Below are 25,422 nucleotides of genomic sequence, written 5' to 3' on the forward strand. Positions count from 1 at the left end.
GCCTGTTGGCGGTGCATCCGCGGTCCCCGGATAGACCGCCAGGGTCGGAATGACCCCCTTTATATCACTTTTCAGTGATATCTCTACAATTTCATATTGCATCTTTTATCGTTTTGACCTGCAAATACCCAGATAAATATTATATATTTTTCTAAACACTGTGTGGTGTATTTTTGTGGTGCTATATTGTGTTATTGTATGATTTATTGCACAAATACTTTACACATTGCCTTCTAAGTTAAGCCTGACTGCTCAGTGCCAAGCTACCAGAGGGTGGGCACAGGATAATTTGGATTGTGTGTGACTTACCCTGACTAGAGTGAGGGTCCTTGTTGGACAGGGGGTAACCTGACTGCTAACCAAAGACCCCATTTCTAACACCAAGTGGAAACAAAGCAGTAGACAGAGAGGGCAGGCTCTCCCATATTCAATCTGAGCTCCGTCCTTCGAGGTTCTCCATGTTTAATTGCCAGTGGTGCTGCTAACCAAGACCAGTCTTGATGGTCTGCATCGGCTACTTTTGTCCCTGCAATAAGGAGCCTGATTGTCCTGGAGTTAGTATTAGCAGTGATTCACAGATTCTCATGGGCCACTCCATACATGTTTGAAGGATTACTCTTTATAATCCCTTTCGACATGTTGCAGTTGGGGGAGTGCGCAGTGCCGGAGGGGGCTGCTTGCAACAGACGTGGCCCTAATGATGTCATATCTTCTCGGTCAAACCTTGGGCTTAGCAGAACATCGACCCTGATGATATTGAAATCATCTGAATTGCTAGCAACCATACTAGCGATAGTAGGGGATGTAAACTCAACCCTGGACCCATAAACACTAGACCCTCTTGAACTGGCCCACATTGCTCATTCATCAAATTAACTGTCCTCACAGCGCTTGACAGGATCAACTTAATTCGGGAATAGCATAAAAACGGGCTAGCAATCATGATCTATTTAACTATTTTGTTGAGCCCACATTCGGGAAGAGGTCAATAAATTCCAAGCAACAGTTATCTGCTTCCTGGTTGACTATAGCATCACAATCTCTCCAATGGTTATTTATTCCTTCACCAATATGACCTTCCCCAGTCCCTCCTGATCCGACAAAAATCGGGGCCAGAGAGTTGAGACTTGGAGATGGCCTAGGTTCCCCTGGGCCACCATTACCCCACTGAACCACCTGGTTGGCACCCGGGTTTGCAGAGGGAAAAGCAGAGTCCTGGTGGATGATACCCTGCCTGGTTGAGACACCTCATGCAAAAAAAAGAGAGGACCCAGTAACCCTAACCTGACCTGGGTACATACACTATATATAAACAAAGGGATGGTCTAAAGGTAGGGATAGATTAAATATCGATTTTAGAAAAACAGTGCTCAATTCTACCTCACATCACCCTTGGTGATCAGCATCTCCTCGTAAGTCTCTATTTCCTTTTGGCTTGTGCAGAGTGCTTTTTCACTCATGTAACGGAGGTGGTTCCTTCGCCACCATCATTCCATGCAGGCACATCTGCAACTGCTTCCGGGCAAGTAAAACTATTTGCCAAGCTTACATTGTACTCTCCTCCAAGCAAACGGGTAGAAGTTTGGTCTTGGATGATTGCACTCTCAGTTATTTCAGTACTTGCCAGATTCTTGATTTGGACTGGGAACCTGTTGTGTCCCTTGGTGTTGGAAAAGAGCCACTTTAGTGAGTGAACTGCAGGAGTGGGATCAATGCTTTTTTGCCTTTTAAAGTTGCCCTTATTCTCAGTACTTGTCAATTTTGTGACAGTGCTCAAACCTTTATCCTTAACATAAGGTGGTACAGGACTCCCTTGCGTATGCGTCACAAGACCAGAGTGGCCCACTGCATTTCCTCTTGACCCACAGCTCACAGTCTTCCGTATTTGAGATGGGAATAGGTTCCGTCCTTTGAGTCCTACAGGCTTTGTTAGAGCAGCTGAGAGTAATACTAGTTTTAGTTTCCGAATTAATTTTTCTGAAGTACCCACAAGCAACCTAGGAATATCTTGGCACACTGAACTAGTTTCAACCCATCTGACTGGTTGAGAAATGGAAGATTCTTTTTGGTCCATAAAAGTTTCTGTGAAATTTTGAGACTCCATCAGGGAGACGTCTGCAGGGCTACATCATGTTTCCTGCCCGCTGGCATTAGTGCACAAAGGGCCAGAGACAGTAATGATTTAATACCAATACAATCGAACCCGCCTGAGGTTTTCTCCAAAAGTGGGAGAATTGAGGCTAAAATTCTTTTGAGGGTATCCAGTACATCTAAAATGATAAAATCCTGTTGGGGTTCTGGATCAGCTAGTTTAATCCCAGGGAATTGATTAGATGGAATCATCCAGGAGCAGGTCCCCCATAGAGACTCTACTACTTTCCTCAGGAGGATCTTCAATCTCCACCTGTGCCTCCACTGTATCATTAAAATGATGGCAGAGTCAGCAGGGTTTCCAGTCTCCGCTTTACTTGCCCTCACACATACTGTGTTGCCCTTTAGAACATCAGGCGAAGTGTAGTCCAGAAACATTAATATACTGGAGCTCAAGGAGTCACTGCCTGAGCCTTTGTCTTCCGGACAGTCAGACAGCGCTGCAGGGATTTCAGGTACTCCTTCCCAAGAGAGGCATTTGGTTGAAACACTAGGAAACTTACTGTCTTCTATGCCAGCACCTTGCACTCACTCTGTGGTGAGACTCTGAAACTTTGCAGACCATCCATCAAACCATGCAGGTCTAGGTATATTTGTTCCAGAAACAGAGTTTTTGAGGCACTCTCTTTTCCACAAATTTCTGGCCATGGTCCTCCCCTTATGAGTTTCTTTGCCAGATTTATCTTCACAGGGAACTGGCTCCATCTGTATTTCACTCCGACTAATCTCAGTACTCTTTGTGCCCCCCAAGGTTCCCGCAACTCTGTAGGCTGGTGCAGATTTGGGCTCTTTATTGATCCTTTGTTAGAAGCTTGCAATCAGCTTTGAAGGTGGTCTGCCCACATTTTTGCCACTGCTATTGTGTGGGGAGGAAGACTTCACTTCTATGCGCTCCACATACGCAGTTATGATCGCAAGCTCTGGTCTGCTTGGAAGCCCTTTCCACATACCATCCTTCCGTTTCAGGTAGATTGGAGCATCTTACTGAAGACTCTTGGTGAGCACCTCAAAGCCACCTGTTTAGTGTGTCTATTTGCCTGGGTCATGGCGTTTTTCGACACAAAGACACAAAAACTTAAAATTCTTAGTGTTGGCAAGAAGGACACACTTCTCGCCCTCCACTAGTGGTGCTGACAGCCGTGACTACGTGTACTGTTCTCTGTGGGATTATTCAATCCTCATATATCTCCTTAAATCGTGGCCTACTGGGCGGGAGCACACCCTGACTGTAAGCCACAACCTGTCCTAGACAGGCCTTTTCTGCAGTCTGAGAGCTCAACCTAACAGAGTGGATCTATCACCACAACACCCTCTACCACCACACTGTCTTCACTGCTCCTGGGCTCATACCACATAGTCGATGTGGTGTGGTGTGTACTTCCACACCACACCAATCAACACCCAGGTTCACCTTGTTGTGATGAATTTGAGTGGCTTACCTGCTCACTAGCAGCGCAAAGTCCTCTGTTGGCCCCCTGCTGGTATTCTCCTGGGCTACCAGCTCCCGATCCCTTTAATTTGCTTGGGCTCACTTATGAACCGGTAGGCCGATAGCCCATCTGCACCTGTAGCAGCAAAATTACCAGCAGCAGCGGTATACCCCATCGACCAGGGGTAGCAGCGCGGTTGTGCACAAAATCATCGGAACCTGAGGCCAGACTGCAGTCCAGTTAGTAGAGGAGCACTCAAAAGCAGGTGGAACAAACATCCGAGATAGTAGCCAAAGGGCCAAGTGAGAGGGCCTGTAGCCAGGAGTAGGTAGAGCAGGCCATGGAGGGTGACACAACTAGGCTCCACAGCCTCCTCTCCCCCAGTGCAAAATCCAGCCCGCAGCCTGGGCAGAGTCCCACACCTTGAACACCAAAGATTCAAACACTGAGCTCCTCCTGCACTCTGTCCATCCGTGCATGCAAGCTCCTACATCCGCTTTCTACTCATCCTACATCCCTCTGCTCATCCTACATCAGTATGTCTTGCATCTTGCTTTGCTTGGAAAAAGTACATTTCAGGATTCCCATCTCACTGCCTTTAGCTAGGTGGGTTGTCCCTCATTCCTCAGCAGGCAGGATCCCATAGTTCCTTTGACGAATACATGGATTTACAATTTACGTGCAAGGGACGGCATAATTTCATTAATTGTGAACTCAAACCATCGGCATGGTTTAAAATCTGTAATTGATAACAGTTTGGACACCTCAAAAATTACAGTACATTTATTTTATACCGGCTTTGTCAGATAGGGTTCCCCTAATTATTTACCCTCAGACCTCATGTTTTGTTGACCTCATTTTTGCTGGCTTTATGACTCTGGGCACTTTCCCATGTCTAACCAGTGCTAAAGTGCATGTGCTCTCTGCTTGAAACATGGTAACATTGGCTTATCCACAATTGCCATATTTAATTTACTTGTAAGTCCCTAGTAAAGTGCACTACCTATGGCCAGGGCCTGTAAATTAAATGCTACAATCTGGGCCTGCAACACAGATTGTGCCACCCACTTAAGTAGCACTTCAAACATGACTCAGGCCTGACACTGGAGAGTATGTATGTGCAGTTTTAAACTGCCATGTGGACCTGGCAAGTTAACCCTCTTGCCAGGCCCAAAACTTCCTTTTAAATACATATGTCACCCCTAAGGTAGGCCCTGAACACCCCAAGGGCAGGGTGAAGTGTATTTAGAAAGTAGGGCATGTACTTTTAAGTTTTATGACCTGGTAGTGAAAAATTCTTAAATTTGTTTTTCACTACTGCAAGACCTGTTGCTCCCATAGGATAACATTGGGATTACCCTATTCCATTTTATAAGTGTAATTTACAATTGGAAAGAAATGGGACACCCAAGTTTGGTGTCTCTAGAATCACAATTTAAAATCACTTCTTTTGGTGAAGTTGGATTGTAAGATCCAATTCTGAAAATGTCACTTTTGGAAAGTTAACAAACAAAATTATTCCTGGAGTACTTATTTCAACATTTCTTTAAGTTGTATGGTGGTCATAAGATCCAACAATATGCAATATACCAGAAAATTCACATGCATAGAATAATCAATGAAAACATACTGTGACCTACAAATGTTTTAATCAGTTTGCATAAAACGCAAACAAAGTTAACACTATTTTCCCTCCATAAGATCATTGCAATCATGTAGTTATTCAGTGATGTTAGCGAGGAAACATCTCCTCTTAACACCAAATATAATGGCAGTTCATAGTATAGGATCCAGGTGGTGTCCACCCGTAGCGAGGAACTTGATGCCAGTATAAAAGTTTGTATGCTAATGAGGAACAGCTGTTTGATGTTTTGGTCCATGTGTCCATCATCAGGACCCAGTGTTACATAAGGGTTAAAATAGACCCACCCAAAAATTGTAGCTGGTGAATTAAACATATCATCGAATTGCAAGTGTGTCTAAATAGTCACTATGTATTCACTGCAGGAAGTTGGTATTTTCTTTCTTTAACTGTATGGTGCCCTTCTGCCTGTCTCCAATACCCATCTGGGGTGGGGTGACAGCTGGACTTGTGCATTTCCTCCAGACAGACACACATCAAGGGAGCTTAGGTGTGACTGGTGGGCCATTAACATCCTGATGGGCCATCCTGGGCAGGATGGGAGGGAGGAGATGACACTTACACTTGAATAGGCTGTGACTGCATCAACACAACGGGTTGCATACCCCCCTGTAGTGAGTCTGGAGTTAGGGCACTAAGAGCAGGGACTCTCTGAACTTCAAAGGCCTCTCTATGAAATGTCCCCCACTATAAAGGCACCACTCGGTTTAAGAACTGGACTTCTAGCACTTTCAACTTAGTGCACTTCTGGACCTGTGGATACTCTACCAGGAAGAAGGACTGCTGTGCTGCTGAAAGGACTGACACTCTGCTGGAATCCTGCTCTGTTGTGCTGACTTTCTGACTCCTGCCCTCCTTGCCTGGTAGTGAGAAGGATTGGACCTGAATCTCTACATCCCAGAACCAAATTGACTCCAAGGGTTTGCTAACATACCTCCTGTTGCTCTGAAGTCTCAGGGACATTAAAGACTTTTCTTCATCCTGCAACAGCACCTGGACGTTGCTTGCTGCAAGTCTTGCCCTGACAAGTGCTGCCAAATCGAGTCCAGGGCCCTTGGGAGTGCTTCTAAAGTGCTACAACGGCAAGAACATGTGCATCAATGTCGTTGCACTGATTGGAACCGGAGCACCTTCAACAATGTGGACACATTGCTGCTTCTGCGAGGATGTTGCATTGCCGTTGATGATGGCATATCGCCGCTGCTGCAAGGATTGGGAGCACTGCATAGCTGACTGCATAAAACACTGCCTCCATTTCTGACCCATCTCCGACTTTGCATGGTTCGGATTGGACGTATTGTGGACATCTTCGAGATCAACGCTAACATATAGCCTTGCTTGCTCTTAGCATCTTGTTCTCAACATCAACACATCTCTGAAACAAGGTACTGTTTCGGTGGAGCAAGACTGGTCCCTGAATCTGACCCATGTTCCATCACGGTTGACCTGACTTTTCAGATTTGACCTGATCTAGTGTGACCAGATGGCCCCGGTTGTCATTTTATGCTTCCAAGCACTACAACTAAATCTATTCTTTAAAAAGTCATAACTCTACTTCTACTTATTGGATGTTTGTCATTTTTGTTTTGTTTTGTTCATAAAAATATAATCTATTTTGATAACATGGTGTGGAGTCCTCTGGTGGTGTTTACACTGTGATATTGTTTGAAGTGCTGCTAAAATACTTTACACATTGCCTCTTAAGTCAAGCCTGCCTACTCTGTGCCAAGCTACCAGAGGGTGAGCACAGGTTAATTTAGGGTGCGTATCTGTCTTACCTTGACTAGGATTGTGGTTCCTGCTTGGACAGGGTGTATACCTCTCCGAACCAAAAACTCAATTTCTAACAGGTTTTTGATACTGAACATAGTTTACCTGGGGCTAATCAAAATCTCCCAAGTCCCACTTTCCTCAATAATACTTTCACAAAATGCAACCATGGGATTTTATGAGCACTCTGAGGTGACATAAATAATTTCTTAAACCCACTCTGTATGATTCAAGGGATGTCGTGGACCATTACCGGAACCAATAAATCAAAATTTTGCTCTCTATTTTCTGTTATTCCACTTAGATCCAGGTCCAAAAAAAACTGGAACCATAGGCATATTCTCAGGGAGAACCAAGAGGGATCATACTAACTTATTTTCAACCATAGACAAGATTTTAGTGTTTGCAACCCCCCAGATTTCTGAATGATACAGGGCTGCCCCCAAGGCCTTTACATTATATATCTCTAGGGCTGGTGCAACACTCTTAGATACTGTCTTCTTGTCAATTTTTGCTGTACTCTCAGTTTGGTAGGTTAGTAATGATTGTGTTTTTGCAGTTGCAAATCCCATTTGAGGTATGGGGTTAATCTTACTCCTAAATAGTCAAAGTTTGCCACCTGTTCCATTACATCCTTGTCTACATACATTTTGATTTTACTCATATTTTGCTTTGCAGGGCTAAATATCATACATGTTGCATTTGAACTATCCAGCTCAAGCCCCCACTCTACACAGAAAGCATTAAAGTTATTTAGCAGCTGCTGTAGCCTCTGGGGAGATTTTGATAGCAATAAAGTGTTGTCTCAAAATGTTAGGCAGGTACCCTTTGGCTGCCCTCGTTTGGTGAGGCACATGCATCCAAGTTCAAACAAACCACTAGCCCATTACTATACAGAGAAAACAGAGTTTGGGCAAGAACACAGCTCTGCCTGACTCCACATGTAATCCTAAATTGATCCATCAGCTGACACATGACTTGGGCATATTCTCTGAGTGAAGCCGCACTAAGATGTCCAGCAAGATTGTGCGAATGCCCATTGCCTCCAGAACCCTCTACAGCTTGTCCCTTAGCACCATATCAAAGCAGCACGTAAATCAGCAAAGGCAACATACAGTTTGCCCCTGCAGATTACTAATGTTTTCCAAAAAACACAGTCAAAACACAAAACCTGATCAATAGTGCTAATATTACTTCTAAAACCTGCCTGAAAGTCAGATAATACATTGTTGTCTTGGATCTAGTCTTGTATATGTGCCAGTACCTGCTTACAAAATATTTTTGCAAAGCATCCATAAAGCTAGTTGGTGTGAAATTGCCTGAATTGTTGCACTGCCCCTTTCTTATATATTGGAATCATTTCTGCCAATTTCCATAATAGAGGGGTATGAACCCCACACTTCTGGTTAAGCCATGTGGAAATACTTTGGGATCTTATCAAGCCCTGCGCTCTGGACGCAAGACAGGACTTTATGACCACCAAAGTTTTACTTCAGGCTTTGGTTACCCAAGTCAAAAACTTGCAGAAAGTCTTCTCCATTCCATCTTGGCTCTTCACTGCTTGTATATATTTTACAAAAATGGGAAAGCCAATCCTGAGGTTGGACAAAAAAGTCCAAATCTCTCTAGGTTCCAGAAAATAATTCTGAGGCTAATTCCCAGAAATATTTGTTATCCTAAGCTGTCATTGCAGAATTAAGATTTTCCCACATAGTACTTTCCCACACTCTGAGCGTTGACCAACTTCCTCTCATAAACTGATCTGTACTTCACACAATCAGTCCTACATTGGGATTTAACTTCCACTAATAATTCTGCTTTGACTTCCCGGCATGATTTTTTATACCAAGGCTGATTCCTTTACATTTTTAGTAACAACACTTTTACCCTTGGCTTGGAGTCCTCTAATCTCTGAAGAGGGCCCCATGGTCATCATGAAGTACAGTTCATCTATGCTTAGGTGGAGGGGCTTTTAGTTTTTCAACTTCCCTCTTTACCACCATGAGAGCTGTTTCCAGGGCCTTAGGGTGTTTAACCACACAATCCCACTAAATGGCTTTAGCAATATTGAAATGGGAAATATCCCCTATACTCATTCTGATGATTAGTTCCTACTCCACCATGCTACCCTCTAAGGTCAAACACAGGGTGTTGTGATTACAATGCATTATATCCACTACAGCCATGTCCAACAGGACAGGCCAGAGACTTAATTCCACTAAAATTAAGTTTATTAAAGGTGATCTCGCCTTCCCTCTCTGACTGTGTCCTCCCATTTGCTGCTAGTAGATCATAATTGAGCATCAGTGCCAATGCTTGTGCTTCTCTAGGGGACGTTTTCACACAGGGGAGTTTCAGCTGCGGGACCCTCCACTGGCTATCTTGATCGATTGTCAGATCGTGGGGAATTGCCATCATGGGTTTGAAATTTGAATTAAGATCTCCAGCCACAAATAAAAAGCCTTTGCCAGCTAGATCTTAGAAAATATCCTCAACCACTTTCAGCACCACAAACTCAGTTTTAGAAATTGGGTCTGTAGTTTGCAGAGTTATGGACCTTGTCCAAGTAGGGACCACCATACTGGTCATGATTAGTCACCATACAACCTAAAATTATCCTGTGCTCACCCTATGGTAGCTTTGCACAATGCATGCAGGCTTAACTTAAAGGGCACTATGTAAATTATGTGTGCAAAACCTCATACAGTAATATAGTTAAAACACCACAAAAAGACTCCACAACAGGTTGGAAAAATAGATTATTATTGATTTTATAACTAAAACAAGACCAAGATGACAAAACTCCAGTATGGAGACCCTGAGAAATGCAAGTTTACAGAGTTAGTTGAAAATAGCGCATTCAAGTCTAAAGTTTCAACTATGGTTATCTGGTCCCGCTGGACCCTGGACAAAGTTGCAAGTTCAGGCAGACCGCAATGGACCGCAGTTCGGCTACAGACTTGGGCCTGGTGAACACAGTACCTTGAATCCTTGTGTGAGGTCTACATGGCCTTGCTTTGCGAGGCTTAGCGTCATCCGGCATCATTTCTGAGAAGATGTGCGTCAGTATCAATGGATTGGCAGCTGCACGGCGAGGCTTTGCGCCACCCAGCATTGAGTCCTTTAAGTCCGCTGCTGCATTGTGTGGCTTTGCGAGGCTTTGCATGGCTTTGCATGGCTTTGCATCAGTTCTGATGAACACCACAGAAGGCAGAGCACCCTAGGCCCACATCCAAGGCAGAGCAGACTCACAGCTTGTAGAGTCCAGGTGCAGATGTTTCAAGTATTTGATGTCCCTGAGACATGTGAACAGGAGGCAAGTTAAAAAGCCCTCGGTGATCGCTTGTGGTGGGAAGGCAGAGTCCTTCCAGCAGAGTTAGGGAGCAGCGGGGCAACAAGCAGAAAAGTGGTCCTTCCAGAAAAGCAGTCCAGTTGAATCCTTTGAGCAGCACAGCAGTGTGTCTGACAGAGTCCAGTTGCTGGTCCAGAAGTGTTTGATTTTAGTGGGTCAGAGACCCAGTATTTATACCCAAATATGCCTTTGAAGTGGCGGACACTACAAAGAGTGGTTTTGAAGTGCGCTGGTTCCCCTTTCAGCCTAGTCCTGTCTGCCAGGAGATATGTGGGGAGTTATCAGTCCTTTGTTTGAGGTCAAGTGACTACCCTTTGAAGTGTAAGTGAGAGCCCCTCCACCTTTCCTTCCTAGGGAGACACATCAGTATGCAGATAAATGAAGATGCAGCTGAGTGTCCTGTGTTTGTTGCTGTCTGGATGGAAGGTACAAGAGGAATTGTCACCCAGCACAGACCTGACGCGGATTGAGACAGGCTGCAGGACACAGAGAGCAGTCAGCACAGAGAAATGCCTATTTTCTAAAAGTGTCATTTCTAAAATAGTAATGTCAAATCCAACTTTATCACTAAGAAGGATTTCTCACTACCATTCCAAAAATACCAAAAATGACAACGGCACTCCTTTCAAGTCAGAAATTACCCCTCAAAAGGGGATGCCCAATGCTGGCCTATGAGAGGAGCAGGCTTCGCAATAGTGAAAAAAAACGTTGGGAGTTTTTCACCACCAGGATATGTAAAACAACAAAGTGCATGTCATGTCTTTTAGACACACTGCACCTTGCCCTGTGGGTCATATAGGGCCTATCTTAAGGGTGACATATGAAATAAAAGTCGAGTTTAAGGCTTGGCAAAGGTTTAAATGCCAAGTTGAGATGGCAGTACAAATGCACATACAGGCCTTGCAATGGCAGGCCTGAGACATGGTTAAAGGGCTACTTATGTGGGTGACACAAGCATTGTTGCAGGCCCACTAGTAGCATTTAATTTACACACCCTGGGCACATGAAGTGCACTTTACTAGGACCTTATAAGTAAATTAAATATGCCAGTTGGGTATGAGCCAATGTGCACATGTTTAGGGGACAGAGCACAATCACTTTAGCACTGGTCAGCTGTGTTAAAGTGTGCAGAGTTCTCAAACCAGAAAAAACTAGATCAAACAAAATGGAGGGAGGTAGGCAAAAACCTGGGGGAAGACTACCCTAAGGCTGTCAGGTCTAACATATGCTGCCCTTCCAGCTGAAAAGTCCATTACAGTGCATTTCTGTCTACTCCCCCAGCGCGGGTGCCGAAATTGCTGCCTAGCGCCAATGCGGGCACCCTTACTCCATGGTGCATGGGTGTCTGGGTTGTCAGCAGGATTGTTTTTGTGAAGGAAGGGACACCTTCTTGCACAAAAACAATCCAGAGAAGCATTTTCCACTTTGTATATATTATACAGAATGCAGAACACAAGAAAAGAGGGAATAACAAGGATAGATAAAGATATTTCTCCTCCTTGCTCCTGCCCTAGGGAGGCATACTGTTTTGATGCATTCCAGGCTTACAGATTCTTGTAAATCTGGGAATGTGTCAAAACTCAGGGGCATTACATGGCAACACCGACCACAACGCCCATCATACGCCTTCCTGAGGCAGTGCGAGGCAACGCAGCGACTTGCACTGCGTTGCCTTACACATAATCTACAACGCCATGAAAAGCAAAGCACAGTGGCATTGTGTGGCATTGTAGATATGTGACTGCACTATGTGCCACCAGTGCGTCACAAAAATTGATGTGCCTGCAGTGCATAGGGTTTGTAAATATGCCCCCAAATTTCCTGGAAGAGAAATGGGCATCTACAAACTGTCCCTAATCTAGTTCGTGAAGCATTTTACTGATCCCATTCACATTCCAGGATAATACTTTAATCTGATTGGATGGGCCATCAATAGGGCTACGAGAATTGCATATGCTGAGTGCCTCATTCAGCATGCTAATCCCAGTAGCCTCAGCATCATATGCCAGAGGAATTTCTAACTCTGATTTCCGTATAAGACATACAACATTGTTTCAACCACCTGTCAAGTTGCACACCCAACCTTCACATGGGGGCAAGGGCAAATTCGAAGCCCCATGCTCAAATTCCATCCATTCCCCCACACTAAAGCTCCGAGCCATTTGGGCACTATGTAGTTGTGCTACTTGTTCTCAGTCAATCAATTGTACTAACCTCAATTTGGCTTGGAATTCTCTGTTCATCTAGGGCTGCACCTTTTACTAGTTTTACATGGGCGTCAAATTTAGTTTGCGGTTTATACTTAATATAGGCATTGTATATTGTAGGCCGTTCACCACATTTTTATATTTGAAGGCACAAACTGAATCAAAGGGATCCCTATGTCGCTACTGATGATTGGGAGGATTTGGGGGTGGGTGTTTACTTTGGTTAGGGAGCTTGCTTTGTACTAGGGCATGTCATCAGAGAATCCCTTTGTGACTTTTCACTCAGGCTCTTCCCTGCTCCTCCCGATATCATCTCATTGTATCTAACAGCGTTTTGTTATAACACTTACACAGCTTTTTCTTCAGGTCTACAATAACTGTCTTAAGGGCACAAACCTTCTCTTTAATCCAACAATGATATCAACTAGACTTTCCATCACCTGTGGAGCACTCAATGCCAGAGCTGCCCTGATCGGATAATTGGGCCCCTGAGTCAGACTTTGGAGCAAAGTCTTCTGGAGATTTCCACTTTGTATTTCACAGTTAATGCGAGCTATTGCTTTGGCTTTCTGAAAGATTGGGGGAATGCGCTTCTTACCTTTGCTTGTCGGTGGACTTGCATGTGATGAAGATACAGCAGAAGCCAAGGGGGAGTAAAATTGAGAATTTCCAAACATACTCCCAGCAGAATATGAGTTCTATACATCACACATTTGTCTCCAGACATTTTAAGGGGGGTCTAGGCTTAGTAGAGCTTTGTTTTTTTTCCATTTTGAGGTTGTTTTTCTACACGTATAAAGGTATTAGGATATCCTTCACCATAGAAAGATTTATAACCAAATCAAACTCAAGAAATTCATTGCCATCTAGGCACCAAAGCTCCAAAAGACCCAACCCCTACTTCTACAACAACAATAAGATACTAAACAGAAAATATTAAATTGTGGTAACCCGTCCACATTATCAGCAGGGGTGGGCCTTTAGTCAAAAGAAGTGGAATCAGATCTAATTATCACCCAAAAGAAGCAGTCCAACCATAACAGTACCTTGTGCAAACTTTTAAGGTAGTGCCACAGCCCAGCCTCTCCCGGGCTCTGACAGGCATGGACGGGCCTGCCCTTGCCCCAGCCATGTCTCAAATGTCCACACTATAAGGGATTGTTAGAAATGGGGTTTTTGGTTGGCAGTCAGGTTGCCCTTTGTCCAAGCAAGAACCCTCACTCTAGTCAGGGTAAGTCACACACAATCCAAAATCAGCCTGTGCTCACCCTCCGGTAGCTTGGCACGAGCAGTCAGGCTTAACTTAGAAGGCAATGTGTAAAGCATTTGTGCAATAAATCATGCAACACCATAGCATAACACCACAAAAATACACCACACAGTATTTAGAAAAATATATAATATTTATCTGGGTATCTTCAGGTCAAAAACGATCAAAGTTGCAATACGAATTTGTAAAGATATCACTGAAAAGTGATAGAAAGTGTCTTAAGTCTTTAGGATATAAACAAAGTCTCTTTCAAGCACAAGTACCTGGTTTCTGGTGGAAAATCTCCTCAGAGGGCCACAGGAGAAGAGGTGCGTGGAAAACTGGTGTGTGCGTCGATTTCTCCACAGCACACACGGACTTGCGTCGTTATTTTCCACGCGGGGAAGTCGGCGTCGTTTTCCGGCGCGTGGACAGTCTCTTTCTGTGGATCGCGGGGACTACCAGATGTCCCGGGTCTGTGCGTGGATTTTCCTGCTTGTTCTCCGGCTGCGCGTCGGTCTGCGGGGCTGCGCGTCGAAATTACGATCTCACGGCAGGCGTCGCGTCGATTTCTCCTCTAGACTTCGATCTGCGGGGCTGCGCGTTGAAATTACGATCTCACGGCAGGCGTTGCGTCGATTTCTCCTCTAGAGGTCGGGTGGCGTTGTCCTTGCGAGGCCGTGCGTCGGATCTTCGATCGTCCCCAGAGCGTCGCGTTGATCAGCGTCGGAGTGCGGCGTTTTTCTCGCCGCGAAACAAGCTGTGCGTCGAAATTTTCGGCGCACGGAGCGTCCAAGTAAAAGAGAGAAGTCTTTTTGGCCCTGAGACTTCAAGGAACAGGAGGCAAGCTCTATCCAAGCCCTTGGAGAGCACTTTCACAGCCAGACAAGAGTTCAGCAAGGCAGCAGGGCAACAGCAAGGCAGCAGTCCTTTGTAGAAAGCAGACAGGTGAGTCCTTTGAGCAGCCAGGCAGTTCTTCTTGGCAGGATGTAGTTTCTGGTTCAGGTTTCTTCTCCAGCAAGTGTCTAGTGAGGTAGGGCAGAGGCCCTGTTTTATACTAAGTTGTGCCTTTGAAGTGGGGGTGACTTCAAAGAGTCTCTAAGAAATGCACCAAGTTCCCTTTCAGCTCAATCCTGTCTGCCAGAGTCCCAGTAGGGGGTGTGGCAGTCCTTTGTGTGAGGGCAGGCCCTCCACCCTCCCAGCCCAGGAAGACCCATTCAAAATGCAGATGTATGCAAGTGAGGCTGAGTACCCTGTGTTTGGGGTGTGTCTGAGTGAATGCACAAGGAGCTGTCAACTAAACCTAGCCAGACGTGGATTGAAGGGCGCAACAAGATTTTAGTGCAAAGAAATGCTCACTTTCTAAAAGTGGCATTTCTAGAATAGTAATATTAAATCCGACTTCACCAGTCAGCAGGATTTTGTATTACCATTCTGGCCATACTAAATATGACCTTCCTGCTCCTTTCAGATCAGCAGCTGCCACTTCAACAGTGTATGAGGGCAGCCCCAATGTTAGCCTATGAAAGGAGCAGGCCTCACAGTAGTGTAAAAACTAATTTAGGAGTTTCACACTACCAGGACATATAACTACACAGGTACATGTCCTGCCTTTTACCTACACAGCACCCTGCTCTAGGGGTTACCTAGGGCACACATTAGGGATGACTTATATGTAGTAAAAGGGGAGTTCTAGGCTTGGCAAGTACTTTTAAATGCCAAGTCGAAGTGGCAGTGAAACTGCACACACAGGCCTTGCAATGGCAGGCCAGAGACAGGGTTAAGGGGCTACTGAGGTGGGTGGCACAACCAGTGCTGCAGGCCCACTAGTAGCATTTAATCTACCTGCCCTAGGCACATGTAGTGCACTCTACCAGGGACTTACAAGTAAATTAAATAGTCAATCATGGATAAACCAATCAGTAGTACAATTTACCCAGAGAGCATATGCACTTTAGCACTGGTTAGCAGTGGTAAAGTGCCCAGAGGTCAAAAGCCAACAACAACAGGTCAGAAAAAATAGGAGGAAGGAGGCAAAAAGTTTGGGGATGTCCCTGTCAAAAAGCCAGGTCCAACATGACCCCCTACCAGCCTAAAGCCAGGGGAGAACAATCACTATCCTGATGTACTTCCCTGTTTGAGGCGACAGAACAAGGACCCAGGCCCACAACAGCAGGGGCATGCTCCAGTTCTTCGCCTTCCTGACTCCAATTGGATCACTCTGTCCATACTCTCAGGGCCCACTAAGCCAACCCATGGGGAACCTTTCTCCTTACCTGCGGATCCCATCTGTGCAGCACCTAACCTTACTTTGCTCACAGATGTATCCCAGGAGCAGGATAGTACCACCACGACCAACACAGTGGTGTTGCCCACTCTACCCCCGGGGTGTGACACTTGTCCCCTCCCCAGGGATAACTCTGTCCACCCGGACAGCAAGCCACAGTGATTACTGACAGCTGCCAGGGATGAAAGCCAGGCCCCAGGCCTCTCAAAGCTCTCCAACCACTGTGGCTGTGGAGAGTGGGGGGCGGTAGCCCCAGGTGCTGGGCACCCTTTAACCACTCTCCCTTCCACCAGGTCAGGGATGACAGCCTGACCCTGGTCCTCCCCTCTGGGGCTCTGTACCCTCCCTCCTGGAGCGGTACCCCCAGAGTCCAACATGGGCAGGGTGCTTACAGAAGTCGCCCTGTACCATTCCTCCACCAGTGCAGGGCTGTTAACCTGCAACTGGCCCTCCAACCTGGGGCCTGTACCTTCAGGTTGGACTAGGGCCCGGGGTGAGGCTTCCCTCCCCCTGCCCTCCCCTCTGGGGTCCAGCACCCTCCAACTAGGAGTGGCCTCCTCAGAAGACAACATGGTAGGGGCACTGTTATCAGTAGCCCCTCCCTCCAGGTCCGGGGGGACACCCTGAACCTGGTCTTCCAGCCCAGGGTCTGTACCCTCAGACTGGATCACTGCCTGGCAAACCAGGACTTCCTGGGAGGCACACCTACCCCCCACCAGGTCAGAGTTTAACCTCTGCACCTGCCCATTCAACTCAGAGTCACCACCCTGAAGTTGAACAATTGCCTGGCACGCCAGGACTTCCTGGAAGGCACACTGACCCTCCCCCAGGTCAGAGTTTAACCTCTGCACCTGACCATTCAACTCAGAGTCACCACCCTGAAGTTGAACACTTGCCTGGCACGCCAGGACTTCCTGGAGGGCACACTGACCCTCCACCAGGTCAGAGTTTAACCTCTGAACTTGGCCATTCAACTCAGAGTCATCACCCTGAAGTTGAACAATTGCCTGGCACACCAGGACTTCCTGGAGGGCACACTGACCCTCCACCAGGTCAGAGTTTAACCTCTGAACTGGGCCATTCAACTCAGAGTCACCACCCTGAAGTTGAACAATTGCCTGGCGCACCAGGACTTTCTGGGAGGCACACCTACCTCCCACCAGGTCAGAGTTTAACCTCTGAGCCTGGTTCCCCAACCCAGGGTCACCACCCTGAGGTTGGGCAATTGCCTGGCACGCCAGGACTTTCTGGGGGGCACACCTACCCCCCACCAGGTCAGAGTTTAACCTCTGAACCTGGTCATCCAACCCAGAGTCAACACCCTGAGGTTGGACAATTGCCTGGCACAGCAGGGCTTCTTGGGAGGCACACCTACCTCCCACCAGGTCAGAGTTTAACCTCTGAACCTGGGTATCCAACCCAGAGTCACCACCCTGAGGTTGAACAATTGCCTGGCACGCCAGGACTTTCTGGGGGGCACACCTACCCCCCACCGGGTCAGAGTTTAACCTCTGAACCCGGTTATCCAACCCAGAGTCAGCACTCTGAGGTTGAACAATTTCCTGGCACGCCAGGACTTTCTGGGGGGCACACCTACCCCCCACCAGGTCAGAGTTTAACCTCTGAACCCGGTTATCCAACCCAGAGTCAGCACTCTGAGGTTGGACCACTGCCTGGTACACCAGGACTTTCTGGGGGGCACGCCTACCCCCCAACAGGTCAGAGCTTATCCCCCCCTGAACCTGATTAGTCAACCCAGAGTTACCACCCTGAGGTTGAACCATTGCCTGGCAGGCCAGGACTTCCAGGGAGGCACACCTACCTCCCACCAGGTCAGAGTTTAACCTCTGAGCCTGGTTCCCTAACCCAGGGTCACCACCCTGAGGTTGGGCAATTGCCTGGCACGCCAGGACTTTCTGGGGGGCACACCTACTCCCCACCAGGTCAGAGTTTAACCTCTGAACCTGGTCATCCAATCCAGAGTCAACACCCTGAGGTTGGACAATTGCCTGGCACAGCAGGACTTCTTGGGAGGCACATCTACCTCCCACCAGGTCAGAGTTTAACCTCTGAACCTGGGTATCCAACCCAGAGTCACCACCCTGAGGTTGAATCTTTGCCTGGCATGCCAGGACTTCCTGGGGGGCACTCTCACCCCCCACAAGGGACACACCGTCCCCAAGGGCCACACAAGAGTCTGGTTGGAGCAGGTCTCCCGACCTCTGCCCATCCGGCAGAGTCTGGGTTTCCCCCAAACCAGAAACGGTTTCACCTGGGTCATTCCTGGGGGGCTCTGCTCTCAGAGCTGTCCCCTGACTCTCAAGGTCCTCCACTGGGGTCTGCAACCCACTCTCAACCCTATGTCTGGACTTCTGCACCCCCTCACTAGGAGGGGTACTGCCAGACACCAGAACTGTTGGGATGCTGGCTACAGTCACCCCCCCAAGTTCTTCTGACACTGCGGGGCTTCCCTCAAAAGGTGGCCCTACGGTACAGGCTAGGCTTCCCTCCTGGTGTTCCCTCATGGAACCCTCTAGGACCTGGGACCTACCTGGGACACTACAATCCTTTCCCACCACACTCGGTTGGGAACCACCTAGACCACTCCCTTCAGGAGCACCCCCAAATGCCTCTTCAGACTCTCTGGTACTCACCCAGAAGTCTGCCTCCATTGTAAGTTCCCTGGGGTCAGAGAACTCACACTCCACCTGGTGTTGGCGTAGCTCTGGAAAATAAGGACCAGACATATGCTCTCCAGCAATTACATCATTCTGCCCTTCACATGTATTAACCACAGTACCCTTCACCCAACCACCCAGTAACTCAACCTTGGAAAAGCACTCTACTTCACCCTCCTGAGACTGGTGAGACAGTATCTGTCTGTCCCTGACACTCAACCCATACTCTTCTGGGATGTCTCTACACTCTATATCCAGGACGTCCACCAGGGGGGGAACCTTTTCTCTGTCACTCTCTGCTAGAGTCAGTAAAGTGTCCCTCCCCCCAGTAGGAATATGACTCCCTGTGCCAGTTCCCCAATCCTTCTCAGGGACCCTGTGCATAACGGGAACTACCTCATACCCTTGAACTGCCTGGGGTGTGTCAACTCCCTTCTTCAAGTTGGGCACCACATCTCTGGGCTTGTGCCCTTCTTCAGCAGTACTAGATGCAAGATTTTTGCTGCCACCATCTGAACTGGACTCAGCCCTTCCGGCCTCCAGTTTCAGCTCTTTACAGCTCAGCTCTTGAGCTGCAATCTTTTCTTCCTCCAGGGCTAAGAGACTCGCTGCCTCAGCCCTTTCAAGAAACTCATCTAGTTCTTCCATCCACCGCTCTCGAGCTCGGAGCCATTCTGCTCTCACTGGATCTCTTTCCTCATCTGAGTAGTCATCCTCCTCATTTGAGTAGTCCCCCTCCTCATCTGAGGGGTATTTAGTCATTTGGTTTTTTTCTGCCTCTCTCTCTGCCCATCTTTCTTCCTCCCAGACTATGTAGGCATGTAGCATTTCCATCTTAGTAGATTTCCTTGATACAGGAAGGCCCCATTTTCTGCAAAGCCTCCTTAAGTCAGCCTTAGTGCGGTGGTCAGTAGGCACAAAGAGTGCGTAGGTAAGCAATCCCATTCTGATAAGATCTTACTAGCAAAAAACAAAATCCAAAGTCCCAAATATCAATAGTATATCCAGGAGGACATCAGAGAACCAAAAGCAAAAAAAGATGAAAAATCAAGTTGACCTTCAACTGTGGGTAGGTAGTGAAATACTTAGCTACTGTATGTCACTGCACAAACACAAGTCCTATCCTCACCGCTGATCACCAATGTTAGAAATGGGGTTTTTGGTTGGCAGTCAGGTTGCCCTCTGTCCAAGCAAGAACCCTCACTCTAGTCAGGGTAAGTCACACACAATCCAAAATCAGCCTGTGCTCACCCTCCGGTAGCTTGGCACGAGCAGTCAGGCTTAACTTAGAAGGCAATGTGTAAAGCATTTGTGCAATAAATCATACAACACCATAGCATAACACCACAAAAATTCACCACACAGTATTTAGAAAAATATATAATATTTATCTGGGTATCTTCAGGTCAAAAACGATCAAAGTTGCAATACGAATTTGTAAAGATATCACTGAAAAGTGATAGAAAGTGTCTTAAGTCTTTAGGATATAAACAAAGTCTCTTTCAAGCACAAGTACCTGGTTTCTGGTGGAAAATCTCCTCAGAGGGCCACAGGAGAAGAGGTGCGTGGAAAACTGGTGTGTGCGTCGATTTCTCCTCAGCACACACGGACTTGCGTCGTTATTTTCCACGCGGGGAAGTCGGCGTCGTTTTCCGGCGAGTGGACAGTCTCTTTCTGTGGATCGCGGGGATTACCAGATGTCCCAAGTCTGTGCGTGGATTTTCCTGCTTGTTCTCCGGCTGCGCTTCGATCTGCGGTGCTGCGCGTTGAAATTACGATCTCACGGCAGGCGTAGCGTCGATTTCTCCTCTAGAGGTCGGGCGGCGTTGTCCTTGCGAGGCCGTGCGTCGGATATTCGATCGTCCCCAGAGCGTCGCGTTGATCAGCGTCGGAGTGCAGCGTTTTTCTCGCCGCGAAACAAGCTGTGCGTCGAAATTTTCGGCGCACGGATCTTCCAAGTAAAAGAGAGAAGTCTTTTTGGCCCTGAGACTTCAAGGAACAGGAGGCAAGCTCTATCCAAGCCCTTGGAGAGCACTTTCACAGCCAGACAAGAGTTCAGCAAGGCAGCAGGGCAACAGCAAGGCAGCAGTCCTTTGTAGAAAGCAGACAGGTGAGTCCTTTGAGCAGCCAGGCAGTTCTTCTTGGCAGGATGTAGTTTCTGGTTCAGGTTTCTTCTCCAGCAAGTGTCTAGTGAGGTAGGGCAGAGGCCCTGTTTTATACTAAGTTGTGCCTTTGAAGTGGGGGTGACTTCAAAGAGTCTCTAAGAAATGCACCAAGTTCCCTTTCAGCTCAATCCTGTCTGCCAGAGTCCCAGTAGGGGGTGTGGCAGTCCTTTGTGTGAGGGCAGGCCCTCCACCCTCCCAGCCCAGGAAGACCCATTCAAAATGCAGATGTATGCAAGTGAGGCTGAGTACCCTGTGTTTGGGGTGTGTCTGAGTGAATGCACAAGGAGCTGTCAACTAAACCTAGCCAGACGTGGATTGAAGGGCGCAACAAGATTTTCGTGCAAAGAAATGCTCACTTTCTAAAAGTGGCCTTTCTAGAATAGTAATATTAAATCCGACTTCACCAGTCAGCAGGATTTTGTATTACCATTCTGGCCATACTAAATATGACCTTCCTGCTCCTTTCAGATCATCAGCTGCCACTTCAACAGTGTATGAGGGCAGCCCCAATGTTAGCCTATGAAAGGAGCAGGCCTCACAGTAGTGTAAAAACGAATTTAGGAGTTTCACACTACCAGGACATATAACTACACAGGTACATGTCCTGCCTTTTACCTACACAGCACCCTGCTCTAGGGGTTACCTAGGGCACACATTAGGGATGACTTATATGTAGTAAAAGGGGAGTTCTAGGCTTGGCAAGTACTTTTAAATGCCAAGTCGAAGTGGCAGTGAAACTGCACACACAGGCCTTGCAATGGCAGGCCTGAGACAGGGTTAAGGGGCTACTGAGGTGGGTGGCACAACCAGTGCTGCAGGCCCACTAGTAGCATTTAATCTACCTGCCCTAGGCACATGTAGTGCACTCTACCAGGGACTTACAAGTAAATTAAATAGTCAATCATGGATAAACCAATCAGTAGTACAATTTACCCAGAGAGCATATGCACTTTAGCACTGGTTAGCAGTGGTAAAGTGCCCAGAGGTCAAAAGCCAACAACAACAGGTCAGAAAAAATAGGAGGAAGGAGGCAAAAAGTTTGGGGATGTCCCTGTCAAAAAGCCAGGTCCAATAGGGATCAAAAGTACTTATGAACGCTAGGGCTGGGAAGGTGGCAGAGCAGTCATTGGTGCCTCCGCTGGTACAAAGATAGATGGTGCTTGTAGGCGCCCAGCAAGCCCACATGAGCTCAGACTTCCCATGCTGTGGGAGATTAAACACGCTTATGAACGCTAGGGCTGTGGGAGTGGTAGAGCAGTGGTTGGCTCCTCCTCTGGTGCAAAGTTAAATGGTGCTTGTAGTCCCCCAGCAAGCCCCACTGAGTTCAGGCACTCCATACTGCAGGAGATCAAAAGCACTTATGAGAACTAGGGCTGTGGGCGTGGCAATGTGGCCATCGGTGCCTCCTCTGGCGCAAAGATAGAGGGTGCTTGTAGTCCCCCAGCAAGCTCCTGCTGACTTCAGGCATCCCATATCGAATCCATTTTCAGAGAGGGTGCCAGTCATTTAGGGGCATATTTATACTCTCTTTGCACCGAATTAGTGTCATTTTTTTCTACTCTAATTCGGTGCAAAACTAACTCCATATTTATACTTTGGTTCTAGACCCCTCTAGCACCAAATTTATGGAGTTAAAGTCATTTTTTGAAAGTGGAGACCTACTTTGCCTTAATGAGATGCAAGGTAGGCGTTCCAGTGCAAAAAATGACTCTATGGCCTTAACGCCATATTTAGGGGCATATTTATACTCTGCGGCATATTTATACTCTGTTTGCACGGAATTAGTGTCATTTTTTTTCACTCTAATTCGGTGCAAAACTAACTCCATATTTATACTTTGGTGCTAGACCCATCTAGCACCAAGGCCCTGATTTAAACTTTTTTTGCACTGCATTAACGTCATTTTATGACACAAAAGTGGTGCAAACTTGCAAAATATTGGCCCTTATTTATACTTTTTGCTGCAAAACTGCACTAACTCAGTTTTGCACCAAAAAGTTTAGCACCGGCTTGCACCATTTCTGTGCACCAGCCGGGCACCATATTTATGGAATGGTGCAAGCCGGTGCAAAGGGTAGGCTAGAGTTTAAAAAAATGACTTTAGTCGGGTAGGGCTGGCAGTATAGAAGAAGAGGGTTTAGCACCAAAAAATGGCTTTAGGCAGGTTAGAGTAAAAAAAAAATGACTCTAACCAGATTAGCGTCATTTTATGGTGCTAAACCTACCATTCCACATGACTCCTGCCTTAGAAAAGACAGGAGTCATGCCCACCAACCCAGTGGCCAGCACAGAGGACAGGGGTCCCCTGGGCATGGCCATTGCACCCTGTGCCATGTATGGGGGCCCATTTCAGGGCCCCTATGGCACTTTCAAAAATAAAATGCACTTACCTGTACTTACCTGGGATGGGGTCCCCCATCCTCGCAGTCCCTGTAGTGTGGGTGGGGGTGCCCCTAGGGCCTAGGGAGGGCACCTCCGGGCTTATTCCATGGTGTTCCACAATGGAAATAGGGCCACAGGTCCCCTAACACCTGCCCTGACCCAGGTCTTAAAAAATGGGGCAAAGCAAGCTTTGCCCCATTTTTTGACCCCTCCTCCCTCCCTTGCACCATTTTTACATGGGAGTATAAATATGGTGTTAAGGCCATAGAGTCATTTTTTTGCACAGGAACGCCTACCTTGCATCTCATTAAGGCAAGGTAGGTTTCCACTTCCAAAAAATGACTTTAACTCCATAAATTTGGTGCTAGACGGGTCTAGCACCAAAGTATAAATATGGAGTTAGTTTTGCACTGAATTAGAGTAAAAAAAAATGACGCTAATTCATTGCAAACAGAGTATAAATATGCCCCTTAGCTTCAAAAAATGATGCTAATCTGGTCAGAATCATTTATTTTGACTCAAAACTGCCTAACGTCATTTTTTTTAAGCTAGCCTACCCTTTGCACCGGCTTGCACCATTCCATAAATATGGTGCTCAGCTGGTGCTAAAAAATGGTGCAAGCCGGTGCAAAACGTTTTGGGGCAAAACTGCCTTAGTGCAGTTTTGCACCAAAAAGTATAAATAAGGCCCTTAATGTGGAAAAACAATGACTCAAAGAAGATCAGATTCTGTGGTTTATTTCACATGTGCTTGCTGAAGCTTTATGGCAGCCCGTAGTGCACAGTATAATGATATCACAAGAGACGATGTTTTACCTCAACTAATTTTATCAAAATATTTTTTCCAGCTACAGTCATTGTTGATGTCTGAGTATCCCCATATTCTTTGCACCTTATATAGCACAATTTAAATCTTCAACATGCCCACGTAACCAAACACTTATATTATGTCAATCCCTTCACAATTATCATAATTTTAGTATGCTTTTACATTAATTACTAATTTTTAATGTGCACAAACACGTGGAAACCTTTCAGTAAAAACCTAACAGCATTTTCAGAATGTTAACTGACTGGGAAGAGTAGGGGCAGACGCCTGGCTTTGACTGCTGGTTCAACCCTACCAAACTCCAAAAGATATATCTTGGCTTCATTAGTAAGTTAAAGATGGAGGGAGCTGGCTGTTAAGCTGCAGTGGGGCATTTGTATTCGGTTTCCGTTGCTAGGGCCTTACAAATCCTGAATAGAACAACACATTGAAACACAAACTCAGATGCACTATAAAGAGGAAGAGTTGATACGACTAATGATGTGCTTTACATGAGATTACAAACTTCAGACACTGCAATGACTGCATGCAAACATGCCCCCTCCACAATCTTCTGAACTGTGACGTCAGGCAGGTGATGCTGGACCGATGGCCCAGCCTGATCTTAAACCTAGCGTGAGTGCTTATTCCAGGCATCAGAGGTAAATGTAAAGTGTCCTGCAAGACAGGCAAGACTACTGTGTGGCACACTGCTGGGAAGTGCCCTTACCGGAGGGAATTGTCCGTCAGTGGTGATTTTTCCTGTGCTATGCAGGACCTTTGATTGCTGGATGCCGACTTCCCAGTATCACACTACTACTGAGCACTAAAAAGTACTGGAACTGTTTCACTCCTGTGGTGCCGGCAGGGAGATACTTTTGTGACTCTCTAAGCGAGCCTGATGTATGTTGGGCGCTGTGGAGCGCTAGATTTCCTTTATTAAGAAAACATTATATGGGACATTAAGAGCTGCAACACATGTGTGTAACCTGGCTCGGACAACAGACAACGAAAAATGAACAATGTGTAAATGGGTATGCACTATGCAATCTCTTAGATAACCTAAGTAAAATATCCCTCAAGAACACAATCCTAAGAGGACACCAACAAATCTGTGTTGATTGGGAGCTGTATGCAATAAGACTATGGTGAATGTATGTTGCAGTTCCTGGCTTGAGGCATAACTCTAGAACTGATGATGGCCTGGGGGCGACTACAGATCACAATTCCCGCATGTGAGCACACTGGGGGCCCTGGTGCAATACAAAAGTACTTGTGCACACACAGCTCATAACTGAAAT

The 25,422-nt window shown here is 46.7% G+C and overlaps 1 protein-coding gene across 7 annotated transcripts in view; it reads right to left on the reverse strand.

The window, feature by feature from the left end:
- LAMA2 (laminin subunit alpha 2) overlaps positions 1 to 25,422 on the reverse strand; it is a 3,379,260-nt gene that overhangs the window by 2,027,726 nt on the left and 1,326,112 nt on the right. The gene's annotated exons all lie outside the window — the stretch shown is intronic.

The sequence above is a fragment of the Pleurodeles waltl genome, chromosome 5 (genome assembly GCF_031143425.1).
Source record: "Pleurodeles waltl isolate 20211129_DDA chromosome 5, aPleWal1.hap1.20221129, whole genome shotgun sequence".
Classification (NCBI taxonomy): domain Eukaryota; kingdom Metazoa; phylum Chordata; class Amphibia; order Caudata; family Salamandridae; genus Pleurodeles; species Pleurodeles waltl.